The sequence below is a fragment of the Nicotiana tabacum genome, chromosome 8 (assembly GCF_000715075.1).
Source record: "Nicotiana tabacum cultivar K326 chromosome 8, ASM71507v2, whole genome shotgun sequence".
Lineage (NCBI taxonomy): Eukaryota > Viridiplantae > Streptophyta > Magnoliopsida > Solanales > Solanaceae > Nicotiana > Nicotiana tabacum.
The window spans coordinates 100,848,957-100,862,060 of record NC_134087.1 but is presented as its reverse complement, the minus strand read 5'-3'; the positions used below and the strand labels follow the sequence as shown (position 1 = coordinate 100,862,060).

The following is a 13,104-nucleotide window of genomic DNA, read 5'->3' as shown; positions in this document are numbered from 1 at the left end:
GAAGTCCTAATTAGTTACATGTTTATAAGCTCGTGCCTCTTATTAGTTATTAGATTAAGACAAATGCAAACGGAAAATTGCAACCGAGCTTGCTCAAAGGGAGATTGTATCGTTCCTTGTTCTATTAGTTAATAATACTAAAGTTGAGATTATGAATTGAACACGAGATTGACACACAGTAATATCAAAACAAACTAACTATTCTTTGATTAATTTAAACTAACATTATTAGATGAATGGGTTATTAGAAGAACCAAATGTAATACCAAGCCATTTTTGAACTCTTTTTACAACTGTCGAAAATACCTCAGTATTTGAAAATTGACGTTAGGCTAACATTATTCAAGTAACCATTTCGTTAGCTTTGAACCTATATGATGATACCTTCAATTCATTTGAATCCAAAAAAAACTTGGAAAAACGGTAGCTCACATGGTCTAGATACAGTCCAGTTAGGTACATTTACACGAACCAGTCTTATTACAGAAAACTAAACATTATACATATGCAACCATATGACTCATTAATCAGTCAACTACATATTTAGACAAAGAAAGGAAAACTCTATTCGAGCACAAATCTAAACAGGAGGAATTCAACAGGAACAAAGCCTGGTCAACACTTCATTTCACTTCAAGCCAAGAGTGTCCAAATGTGTACCTGGAAGGAATACAATGGGGAAGAAGAAGAGAGGAAGGTCAGCAGCAGCAGTAGCAAACATCAGTTGCAACATCAATGCAACAAAAGATAACCAGCAGCGACTCAGGAAACCAGTTAAAATTCCCAGCAATACCAATAACAACACAAACACCCAGTAACTGACCCCAAAACAGCTTGATAGCAACCAAATATCAATCAAAACACAAGCAGAAACACCCCTAGAATTCAGTTATCAAGAAAAACTCGAAAATACAACTCCACAGTTAAAGCTGAAGCTCTTTTCAGTTTCAATGGGATAGCACTAGTTGAACTAGACTAACTCTTAAAACTCTCTTCCAGTTTTTCAGAATGTTCAACACCCTTAAGATTTACAGAATGTTCTCTTTTCTTTAACTGTGTCCAGCTCCTCTCCTTTATAGCCAAACTTTTTTAACCCTCTAGCTCTTAGGAGCATTCAGCTAATTAAGAGAGTGTTTCTGCCCATGATATTCCCTGACAACCACTACTACATGTTTTTCTCTTTTTTAATCCAAGGATATGGGTGACTTAACTTATTTAATCAACTTCCCATGCCATTAAGCCTTGTTCCCCACTATTACTAAATAATTCATTAGTTTATTGGTACTTTAGTACCCTACTGTCAGACCACTAAATTTAGGCCATTCTCAAACCTTTTAAATCCCAAAATACCCTCCTAGAGTCCCTGAAATTGCAGCTATAACCAATTCTCCTAAGTTCTGAATGCAACCTTATGACTCACTACTATCTAGTTGACATTATCATACCAACACTGAATTCAAACCAATGTCAGATTCATTTTAGACCCTAAACAGTAGGATTCGATTCATCAATTGCTTAGGCTTGAATCAAATAGCAACAAAATAAAGGCCAAGGCTTTTAATGACTCAGAACACCCTTACAGGGCATGACACAGTAGGTTCAGGTGACAACCAAAACAACAGTTGTGACGAAGCAGTTCAACTGACCAAGCAATTCAAAACATTTCAAATGACCAAGCAATTCAAAACAATGTGACGAACGACTAAGCGATTCAAATACTGTGATGAACTAATCCTTAATTTTAGCGACCGGACAAACTTAATTTTAACGATTGCGAAAATCAGAAATGTTTAAAAACAAATCGACAAATTGACTAACTTCAACAAGTGACTGAAATTAACGAGTCAACACCAATTACCAAACCAAAACAAATTGACGAGAACTACTAAACTACAAACATGAACGGATTAATCGACGAAACTATTTATAATATATGTTAATCAATCAGAAGAAAACTGGACCGAAAAAAAAGGTCCGAAACAGGAGAGAAATAAATTAAAAGGATGATGAAATACAACGAGGCTCAAACAGATAAACAACAAAAATGGAAAAGAAAAAGAAGACAAATACCTCAAAATTACAGGCTGAAACTCCAAACAGTTCCCCTTTCACTTCGACTCGAATTTTTTGAGGTCCAAACGGACCTTAATCGAGTGTTCTCGACTGAAATCACTCGACTGAAGTCGATTAGGAACCTCAAATTTCCCCTTCACTCGGACCGGCTCCAGGTTTGATCCTCATAGGGGTCTTCAATCGATTTAAAATCCGACCAGTTCTAGTAAGATTCGAGCCACGGTAGGGTTGTTTGGGAACGAAAGAGGTCAGGTGGAGCTGGGGTGTGAACTTGGGGCTGGTTGGGTAGTTTTAGGGTTTGCTCGAACCTTCGACTGAAGATTCGAAATGAACCGGGATGATTCGAGGTTAAAGGGGTAGGGATTTGTGTTGAGGGTGGTTAGAAGTTTCAAGGGTGTGAATTTGGTAGTCATCGGAGGAGGTGAGGTTTTAGGCTGATTCTTTGATTGAAGATTCGAGAAGCTCGGGGATGATTCGAAGCAAGCCGAGTGTGGATTTGTGGAGGGGAGGGTCAGGTGGTCAAGGGGTGTTATTTTCATGGCCATCGGAGCCGGCGCCGCCGGGTTTACGGCGAAGGGGCGGGGTGGCGGCTCTAGGGTTTCGAGGGGTCGTCTCTGAGAGGTCTGAGAGAGACAATGGGGCAAGGGGGTTTGGTTTAGGGGGCGGGGTATGATTTAGGAATATATACCATGTGGGGAATTTAATCCCGGCCGTTAGATCAATTAAGATCAACGGCTAGGATCAAGGAGATTAACCAATACGGCGTCGTTTGGTTTAAGTAGGGGGTCGGTTTGAATCGGGTAACGGGTCGGGCCAGGGAATGGGTAAGGGAGACGGCTTTTGAGCCATTGGATCATGCAGGATCATCGGCTATGATTGATTGCCGTTGAAACGACGTCGTTCGAACGTCTGTGAGATTTGGACCGGTCTGGGCATCTGTTTGGGCCTGATTTTGATTTTAAAAAGTCGGCCCAGTTCCGAATTTATTCTTTATTCTTCATTTCTTCCTTTTCTTTTATTTTCCTTTTTAATTCCTATTTTACAATCAAAATCCTAGATTAAATCAAAAACCAAAATTAGCTAAAAAAAATACTAATTGACTCTTAATAATAAGTAAAATCTAAAATCAAACACTAATTAAAACACAATCACATAATCGGACATTAAATGCTAAAAATGCAAAAAATACACATTTTTGTGATTTTCGTTAATTCCTGATTGTAAAATTAAATCCTAAATGCACATGCAATACCTATTTTTGTATCTTTCTTAATTAAAGTAGAAATAAGCACGCACGGACAAAAATACAAATATATCACAAACAACACAAAACTATTTTATTTTGAATTTTTGGGAGTAGTTCTCGTAGGGCAAAAATCACGTGCTCACATAGAATTTGTTTTTTAAATTGTTTGAACACATTATTTCTAAATATTGTAGTAATATTTTTACTGTCATTTTAGTTCTTTACGTAATATTTTAAAAAACAAAAAAAATAATCTCATCTCAAATTCAAATAATTCTTATCATTCTATTTTCTAAAATGGACCGCATTTTAAAAAAAAATTATGCTATGCATTCAAACTCAAACTAACTGCACTCGATTCAGATATTAATCATAGAAAAATATTTTCTTAATTGTTTGAATATATTATATCTAAATGTTGTAATAATATTTTCACTATCATTTTATTTATTTACATAAATTTTCTTTCTTTTTTAGTTTTAAGGTACAAATTTAAGTTTTGTAAAATTACCTATATTAGAAATTTATTTTGTAATTTAAAAATTTATTTTTTATTATTGTTTTATTTTTCATAAGTAAGACTTCAATTTTGTGGTATTATCCATAATTTGAGCATTCACATCATAGTGTTAAGAACTTTTTAATCTCAAATTCAAATAGTCTTTTCTTTTAATTTCTAATAGTAAATTTCTAATAATTTAACATAATTTTGCTATTTTTTTAATCTAATATATAGTCTTATTACATTTTATGCGGCTTTTCGCTAACTTGTAAATTTATTTAATATCATTATCAACTACTTTTTTTAATAATATAAGATAAATATATAATTTTTTTAATTATGAAATAAATATTTATTTTGTTTTAAAAACATTGCTCAAAAATTTTAAATTATTTAAATTTAATAATATTTTAAAGTATTGTGTATTTATTTTATTTTATTTTCTAAAATTATGATTTATAAATGTCCTTACATTATCTCTGATTTATTTTTATCGTTCAATTTTTTTAGTTTTTGATTTTAACTATTAGACCTAAGTTATGTGGACTTATATTATGATTTTTCTTAGTATAATAAAAAAAATTATCTCAAATTTAAATAAGTTTTACCTTTTTTCCTATGATAAAAAATCTGAATTTTCATTTTTTTCTCTATTTATTCTTTATTTTTGATTTTATATTATTCAATACCTAATATTATTACATTGTCATGTTAATTTTTATTAGCCTGTTTGAATTAAGTATCTATTTTTACCACACCCATTCTAATATAATATAGATAAAAGTTTAAAAACTTTCTCATCTCAAATTTAAATAATTTTTATAATTCTATTTTCTTAATTGGAATATATTTTCAAAAAATTATGTTATGCTTTCAAATTTAAACTAGCTGAACTTAATTCAAATATAATCATAGAAAAATATTTTCTTAATTGTTCGAACACATTATATCTAAATATTTTAGTAATATTTACGTATAAAATATTCGTTTGCACGATTTATTAGTATTAATATGAATTTATTATTCTTGTTATTAAAATATCTTTTGTTAATTATCTAATTTTTCTCTTACCTTATAAATAATTTGTATACTTTATGTAAGATCTTATTTTGCTGTTTGAAATTATTTAATTTTTAAACTCAATAAATCCTTAATATCTTAAGTAAATTTTAGTTTTATTTTATATTTTAACTTACTCCAAAGTATAAATAGTTATAGGTTATCTCAATTTACGTCTTTATATATTTTTATTTTTTTCTATTATAGTGTTTAATTAATTTTTCACCTCCATATTTCTAGCTAATATAGAAAAAAATCTATGAGCAGATCAATATATAAATATAAATATAGATATAGATATAGATACAAATATACATATAAATTTAATTATAGATATATAGATTAGATTGGTCTAAGATCTATTTAGATTATGTATAAGATTCATTAAACTACTTCTATTAATTATGTTTCTATATATAATTTTTAGTTATTAATGTTGTCCTAAAATTGCAAGTGGCTTTATTTTAGCTTGTCACTTGGCTTAACCACAATGCATACTACTCTCTTTTTAATATAACTAGTATTAGTACCCCCGCGATGGGCGGATAATCAAAAAGAATGATCTACACCGTAAAGTTTAATATGTTAGTGTTAATACCATCTTTACAATCAAAGATTAAAAATATTTTAAGACTCAAGTAAAACTTTCATTCCATCTCCTAGTAAATGTTCTATAAAAAATAATGATACTATACAATTTGTTTGATATGGATGTTCCACGAAAAATAATGATGCTATACAATTTGCTTGATATGAAACATGTGCTTAAGGGAATATTTTTGTAGCAAATGCTCATGATATATTGCAGTGCATTTTTCAAAAGTTATCCTTTGTATTGAGTCAATGATAAAGGAACATGAATTATGTCAAACATTAGCTTATTCAGAATCAAAATGTATGCGGCAATGCATATGCAAAAACTGATTTCCTGCTAAGGCTCTCTCTTTATTATTGTCTGGCATATGTGGTAATTGAAACTTTTTACTCTTTCTACCATTCCACGGGCTTTGTCTATTAGCCTAACACTGTCTAAAGCCAAAGTTGAGGCAGAAAAGGGACTGGTCAATTGCGGAGAGCTAATAAATTTAGTTATTTAAACCATAAATGAAGCCGGTGGAAAGGTTGATTATGCTGAGGTGAGAACTTAAACAATAATAATATATTTCATATGGATATAAACAATAGAATACCAACTGGGAACTCAATATGTTCCCAATATCAAAAATTGATGGAACCCCTGTAATTTTTAGTTTCAATATATGCTTGATGGTCTTAATTTTTAGATTGTTTGGTCCAACCACAAAGTTTTTCATAACGTACAATCCCATTTCATGTATTTTTGTTTTGAAAATACGCATAACAGCTCTTCCAATAGTTGCATGAATTCGATCTCCCTAAAATCAAAAATGTGAAAAGAAATTTAAGTTAGTAAGGCGCATAAGTTGAAGAAACACATCACAACTCGAAAAAAATAACAACATGTAAAAGAGTATGCACATTTTCATCTTGAATAATTAATTCAATTGAATTAGAATTTTCTTGCTTAATATATTTGCTTGCTTAATGAAAATTGCATCCCTCTTTGTGTACGTCCAACATATTTTCAAAAAGAGAACATTTTTAGTTTATAAATAATAAATTATACACAAAATTTAATTAAAAATACTTATAGTAATGTATATAATACCTATATTAATGTAAATTATTTGCAAATAAGGTCAGATACAAAGCTTGTACTAAATATAGAATTATTATTTCAACTTAAAATTAATGTGTAAGATACAAAACGAAATTTTAGTTGATTCTTTCTCAAAAAAGAATACCTACCATAACTAAATTATACACAAATTTAAGTAAAGATACCTATAGCTATAATATATTTGTTTTCTAAATGAAAATTACATCCCTTGTGTACGTCCAACATATTCTCAAAAAGAGAATATTTTTAGTTTGAAAAAGAATAAATTATACACAAAATTTAATTAAAAATACTTATAGTAATGTATATGATACCTATATTAATGTATATTGTTCGCAAATAAGGTCAGATACAAAGCTTGTACTTATTATAGAATTATTATTTCAACTTAAAATTAATGTGTAAGATACAAAACGAAATTTTAATTGATTTTTTCTCAAAAAAGGATACCTACTATAATTGAATTATACACAAATTTAAGTAAAGATACCTATAGCTATAATATATTTGCTTGCTTAATGAAAATTGCATCCCTCTTTGTATACGTCCAACATATTCTCAAAAAGAGAACATTTTTAGTTTAAAAAATAATAAATTATACACAAAAATTTAATTAAAAATACTTATATTAATGTATATGATACCTATATTAATGTATATTGTTCGCAAATAAGGTCAGTACAAAGCTTGTACTAAATATAGAATTATTATTTCAACTTAAAATTAATGTGTAAGATACAAAACGAAATTTTTAGTTGATTCTTTCTCAAAAAAGGATACCTAACATAACTGAATTATATACAAATTTAAGTAAAGATACCTATAGCTATAATATATTTGTTTGCTTAATGAAAGTTGCATCCCTCTTTGTGTACGTCCAACGGATTCTCAAAAATAGAATATTTTTAGTTTAAATATTCAAATAATTGGCTTTGATTTATTAAAGAATGAAATTCATTTTACAGAAAATCTTAGACTACTACTTTCATTAAATATTTTTTCATTTATAATCCATTTTTTTTGTCTTAAAATTGCCAAGTGACTTCATTTTAACTTGTCACTTGGCTTAACCACATTGCAAACTACTCTCCTTTTAATATAATATAGACTAGTATTAGTACCCGCGTGGATGCGCGGACACTATTCATGTCAAATATTTAAGTTATTTTGATTGTATGTAAATAATCTTAAAATTTACACTTTTTCAGTAAATATAGATAATCATTGGATATTAACTACATGAAGAAATTTAACAATTTCTTCTATTTTTCTTTTTTGATATCATTCTTGCTGGTGTCATTGGATCCTAAAAATAGTCAGGAAGCAAAATAATAACTTATATTTATGGCAAAACAATCAAATGTTGAGATAATGAATGACTCTTTGGATAAGACTGAACTCTTTTACTACTACTTGAACTCTTATTTGGTGTGTTGATATCTCTTAAAAATATTTCTTTCTTAAAATTTTAGTTTCTAAAACATTATTTTTCAATAATAATTATTTTTATAATAATGTAATTGAAAATATTATTCTTAATTCAAAACTCATTTCAGTTGGCTATCTAAAAATATAAAAAAATTCTTTAGCTAGTGAATTTTTTTTAATTTATTTTGATATTTGACATTAACCATGTTAAATATCTGAGTTATTTGAATTATATGTAAATAACCTTAACATTTAAACCTTCTAAATAATTATAGATAATCGTCAGATATTAATTAAGAAACACTACATGAAAAAAGACTAACATTTTCTCAATTCTCGTAGTGATAATTTTGTTTTTGCACTATTCTCATAGGTGTCATTGGAACCTAAAAATAGCCACAAAGTAAAATAATAACTCATATTTATGGCAAAGCACAAAGGTTGACACGATATAAACGATTATTTGATTATGACGTGACTCTTATACTACGACTTGAACTCTTATTTGATATGATTTTATCTTTCAAAAAATATTTCTATTTTGAAATTTCAATTTCTAAAACTTTATATATATTATAATAATAATTATCTTTATAATGATGCAAGTGAAGATATTATTCTTAATTTAAAATTCACTTTAATCGGCTATCTAAAAATTTAAATGATTCTTTGACCGGATTTATTTCAGTATGACTCCACTTTAAGTTTATCGATATCTCTAGCCCCAGAATTTGAATTTTTAATATCCTATATATACAAAAATTTTGTTCTTTGAATTATTAAATGAATTATTAAACGTTAAATTAGTTGATTATTATTATAAAACATTGCATATATTGTCTTAAAATTGTCGAGTAGTTTATCTTTCGACATCATACTTGGCTTGACCTCAATCCAAACTACTCAAATTGCATTCCAATTCAAATTCAAATATCATATGAGTTTGTTAGTAATAGTGATTTTTTTAAAACGACACATAATGTAAATTAAAAAAAAATCGAAAATATCCTTATCTTATAATCTATATATTTGAGTTGGAAAAAAATATATTTGAAATCGATGAGATTAACTTTAAAAAATTTTATACTCAACAAAGATGAAACATAAGAAGAAATTTGTTGTCATCTTTTATTTCTCGTTTTTAGATTTTTCTAATATTTTTTTCAATATTTATTTTCTTTTATCTTATTTTTTATGTCATTATTTCTGTTGTTACAAAAAAATAATTTATTTCACTATAAAAGGATGAGTTTTAATAAAAATTGTCTACATATGAACTTTAATTATATTTTTAGTCTTTGGTTGAAATTATTTCATATTTTTCTTTTGGCTTTATCTAATCAGCTAAATAGGTGCTCACCTGACCACTTAAATTAAAAATATTGAAAGATGTGTTATTTATATATAATTCATATATAATATGTGTATAATCGTGTGTTGTCGGTATATCATCTATTTATATTAGCTATAAGAAGTAAACAATAAATATGGCCGGATATTATGTAAATATTCCATAAGATTTCGGTTTTTTGAGTTTATCCATGATATAACTTCTATTATAATAATTTTAAAACTACCTACTAATATTCAAAAATATCTTGTCTTTTTATTATCTTTGAATTAAAAAAATCAAAAAAAAATCAAAATAATTTATTTACATTTTAAAAAAATATATATCACGTTGTACCAATTTTTTCTTTATATATACTCTTTGTTACACTTAAAAGTCGCTATAGAATCTATCAATTAGAAATCAATTTATCTCTTGTTGAGTTTGAAAAAAAACCTTTCACATAATCTAATGATTCAAAACTAATATTCTTCAACAAAAAAAATATTATACCCTTGTAATATTGGCTTGACCACAGCTAAATGAAGGGCTTTCAGCTTATACCCTTCAATTCCTTGAATGTGCTAAATTAAAATTAATGATTGCAATTGTATAGCCAAAGTTTTGTTATTTGTTTGATGTTCATTTATACAAATTGACTCTTCAAACAAGTATTCTTCAAGAAGAAAAAAGAAACAATTTTATTTTTTTAATATTGACTGATTTTGTGATGTTTCTTTCTCCAGCATGTATGTTTATTTTATTATATATGTAAGTAAACTTTTATTTGGTTTTGTAAACTCTTTTTTGTTATTTAGATAAACATAGACGTGTACCCTGTATATTATATTTATTTTAAAAGAATTTCGTTTTATTCAAATCTAGCTACAGTGTTTCAAAGAACTATACTTATAAGATTTTAAATGTGAAAGAGTTTTATAGTTATATGGAGTAGTTTTTTTTTTTGCTAGAGGCAAAGTAGTATTTAAATAATTATGAAAAATAAAAAAGCTCCTAACATGATTGCATATGATCATTAACCGAATTAAGTATGATAACATGATAAAAAAAAGATAAATTTTATTTTTAATTAAATTTGAATTTTAGAAATTTATCTATAAATTTAAAATTATCTTTTAATTCAAATTCCGTATGTATGTATGTATGTATGTATGTATGTATGTAAGATATGGATTTGTATTTAACTAAAATAGTCAAATATAGAATAAAGCTACCATATACTATTGACTTTTATTAGCTTGCCACTTGGCTTAACCATAATGTCAATTATATATGGTAACTTTCTTGCTTTAATATATACATAGATAGATATAGATTTCTTAATTATTCGAACACATTATATTTAAATGTTTTAGTAATATTTACGTATAAAATATTCGTTTGCACGATTTATCAGTATTAAAATGAATTTATTATTCTTGTTATTAAAATATCTTTCGTTAATTATTTAATTTTTCTTTTACCTTATAAATAATTTGTATACTTTATGTAAGATAGATAGACATAGATATAGATCGAGATAGATAAGGAGAAAGGCAACACTTGATTACCTTTCTATCAATTGTCCAGACAACACCTTCGGTGCAAGGAGGTGTTGTAAGGGAGCCAATATACCTGAAATATTGTTTGCCATCCAATTTTATTTGATTTGGATCAATAGTTCCAGTGGCTCTCTCTATACCTTTTTTTATCAGCAGGAACTTTCAAATCATTCTCTATCTGTGATCAGAAGTAAAGCAATATTAAGAATCTGAAACATAAAGCAAGTGACCTTCTACAACAAATTAAATTATTTTATATTAAAAAAATAAAATATTGTCCTTGAATATTTTTGTGTTACATAAAATATAATTCTTGTTTACCATAGATAAGAAGGGATCAGGCCATAATCCGATCTCGTAGATGATTCCAATAACAGCAAACTTTCCATTATTGCTTTCATGTACCACAAATGAGACTCCAAATTAAACCTGCATTTGTTAATATAAATGAAATTGTCATGAAAATAAGATTTTTTTTTTAAAAAAAACTTAGAATATATGCATAAGCAAGTGCCTGCAAGGAAGTACGTACCTTTCTCCATTAACAGTGTGTTCAGAAGGTGTGTGCCAATGCAATTGTTTGAGTTGATATTGAGTTCCATTTATCTTCAAGTATCCTCCATCATCCCATCTCAACTGCATCATGAGCAGTGTTGTTTTCACAATATGCAATTATTATATACTCGTAGCTAGTAGTCTTTTTTCTTCTTACCATTATATCATGGCCTCTGTTCTAAGAGGGTGGCATTCGATGGTTTGTAGTCCGTTTGAAGTATTCCCAACTTTGAAACTACTTCAGCCCTTAACTCAAAAAGATCAATAGGAGGCTGCAATTTGCCACTACAGTCTTTCCAATCTGGACGAATATTGCCCCAATTAGCTGGTCCATTCTCGCTTTTTTCATCGTAACTAAATTCACTCTCATCATCTACAATTGCCCAAACATAAACAAAGTTTTAACTCTGTACACTAACACAATAAATATTTTTTGCACTAGCTAAGTGGTCATCGATCTAAAAGATAATAACTACTAGTAACTGTTTATAAAAAGTGTGCATTAGTAGCCTAAAAATATAAGATATGTTAAGTATATTGATAGTGCAAAAATTATTTACACTCTCAATTTGTATGAGTTAATTATATTCCAAAGTAAAAAGGCATGCGCTAAAACTAAAAATAAAAAACAGATTTGGAAAGACACAGGAGATGCTATTTCTAGTGATCTTAACCTACCAACTTCTCCAGATCCTGCAAGAAATACACTTGAAAGGAAAAGAAACGAAATGAACAACATTTTAGCTTTTACTGCCATCCTCATTGTATCTTCAACTATTGAAATGTTTTGTAAGTTAGGTGAGCAAATGTCACGACCCGTATTTCCCCACCATCAGGAGTCGTGATGGTGCCTACTATTGGGAGCTAGGCAAGCCAAACATTACTTACTTTATCATTAACAACATAATCCTTTTTAATAAATATCAGCATTAAAATAAAAGCAACTGATTTAACTAAATAAGCGGAAGTCTTAAATTAACGAAAGCTGAATAGAAATGCGGAAGAATTCAACATAAGCCTCTACCCAAGACTGGTGTCACAATACTCACGAACTTCTAAGAATAATAAATACACTGTCTGAAAGAAATATATCTGTTTGTCTCGAATACAATGAGATAACAGTCTAAAGTAAAAGATCGGGGAGACGCCGGGCCTGCGGACGCCTGCAAGGCTACCTCGGTGTCTCGCTGGACTGAAGGCCTGCTCCCACGCTACTACTGCTGCTGTCCAAAACCTAGATCTGTGCAAAATAGCACAGAGTGTAGTATCAGCACAACCGACCCCATGTGCTGGTAAGTGCCCAGCCTAACCTCGGCAAAGTAGTGACGAGGCTAGAACCAGACAACCAAGTAAACCTGTGTAGTTCGAATATATATATACAACGGAAAAGAAATACAGGAAGTAATCAATTAATAAAGGAAGGGGAACATGCTGTGGGGAGATAACAGTTTCAAATAAGTAATCTCAGATAAAGAAAGAAACAACAAGGCCAGAATATCAATAAGAATCAGAAATCACAAACTTGCACGGCATCACCCTTCGTGCTTTACTCTCGTCCTCACCAAATCAATCGTATCAATAATCATGTACACGACATCACCCTTCGTGCTTTTACTCTCTTTCCTCACAGTATAATCAATGAATATCAGT

General features: G+C 28.9%; 1 pseudogene; it reads right to left on the bottom strand.

The window, feature by feature from the left end:
- Nucleotides 1-12,217, bottom strand: part of LOC107782534 (bifunctional monodehydroascorbate reductase and carbonic anhydrase nectarin-3-like) — a 42,033-nt pseudogene extending 29,816 nt beyond the window's left edge.
- Between the last annotated feature and the right edge of the window lie 887 nt (nucleotides 12,218-13,104).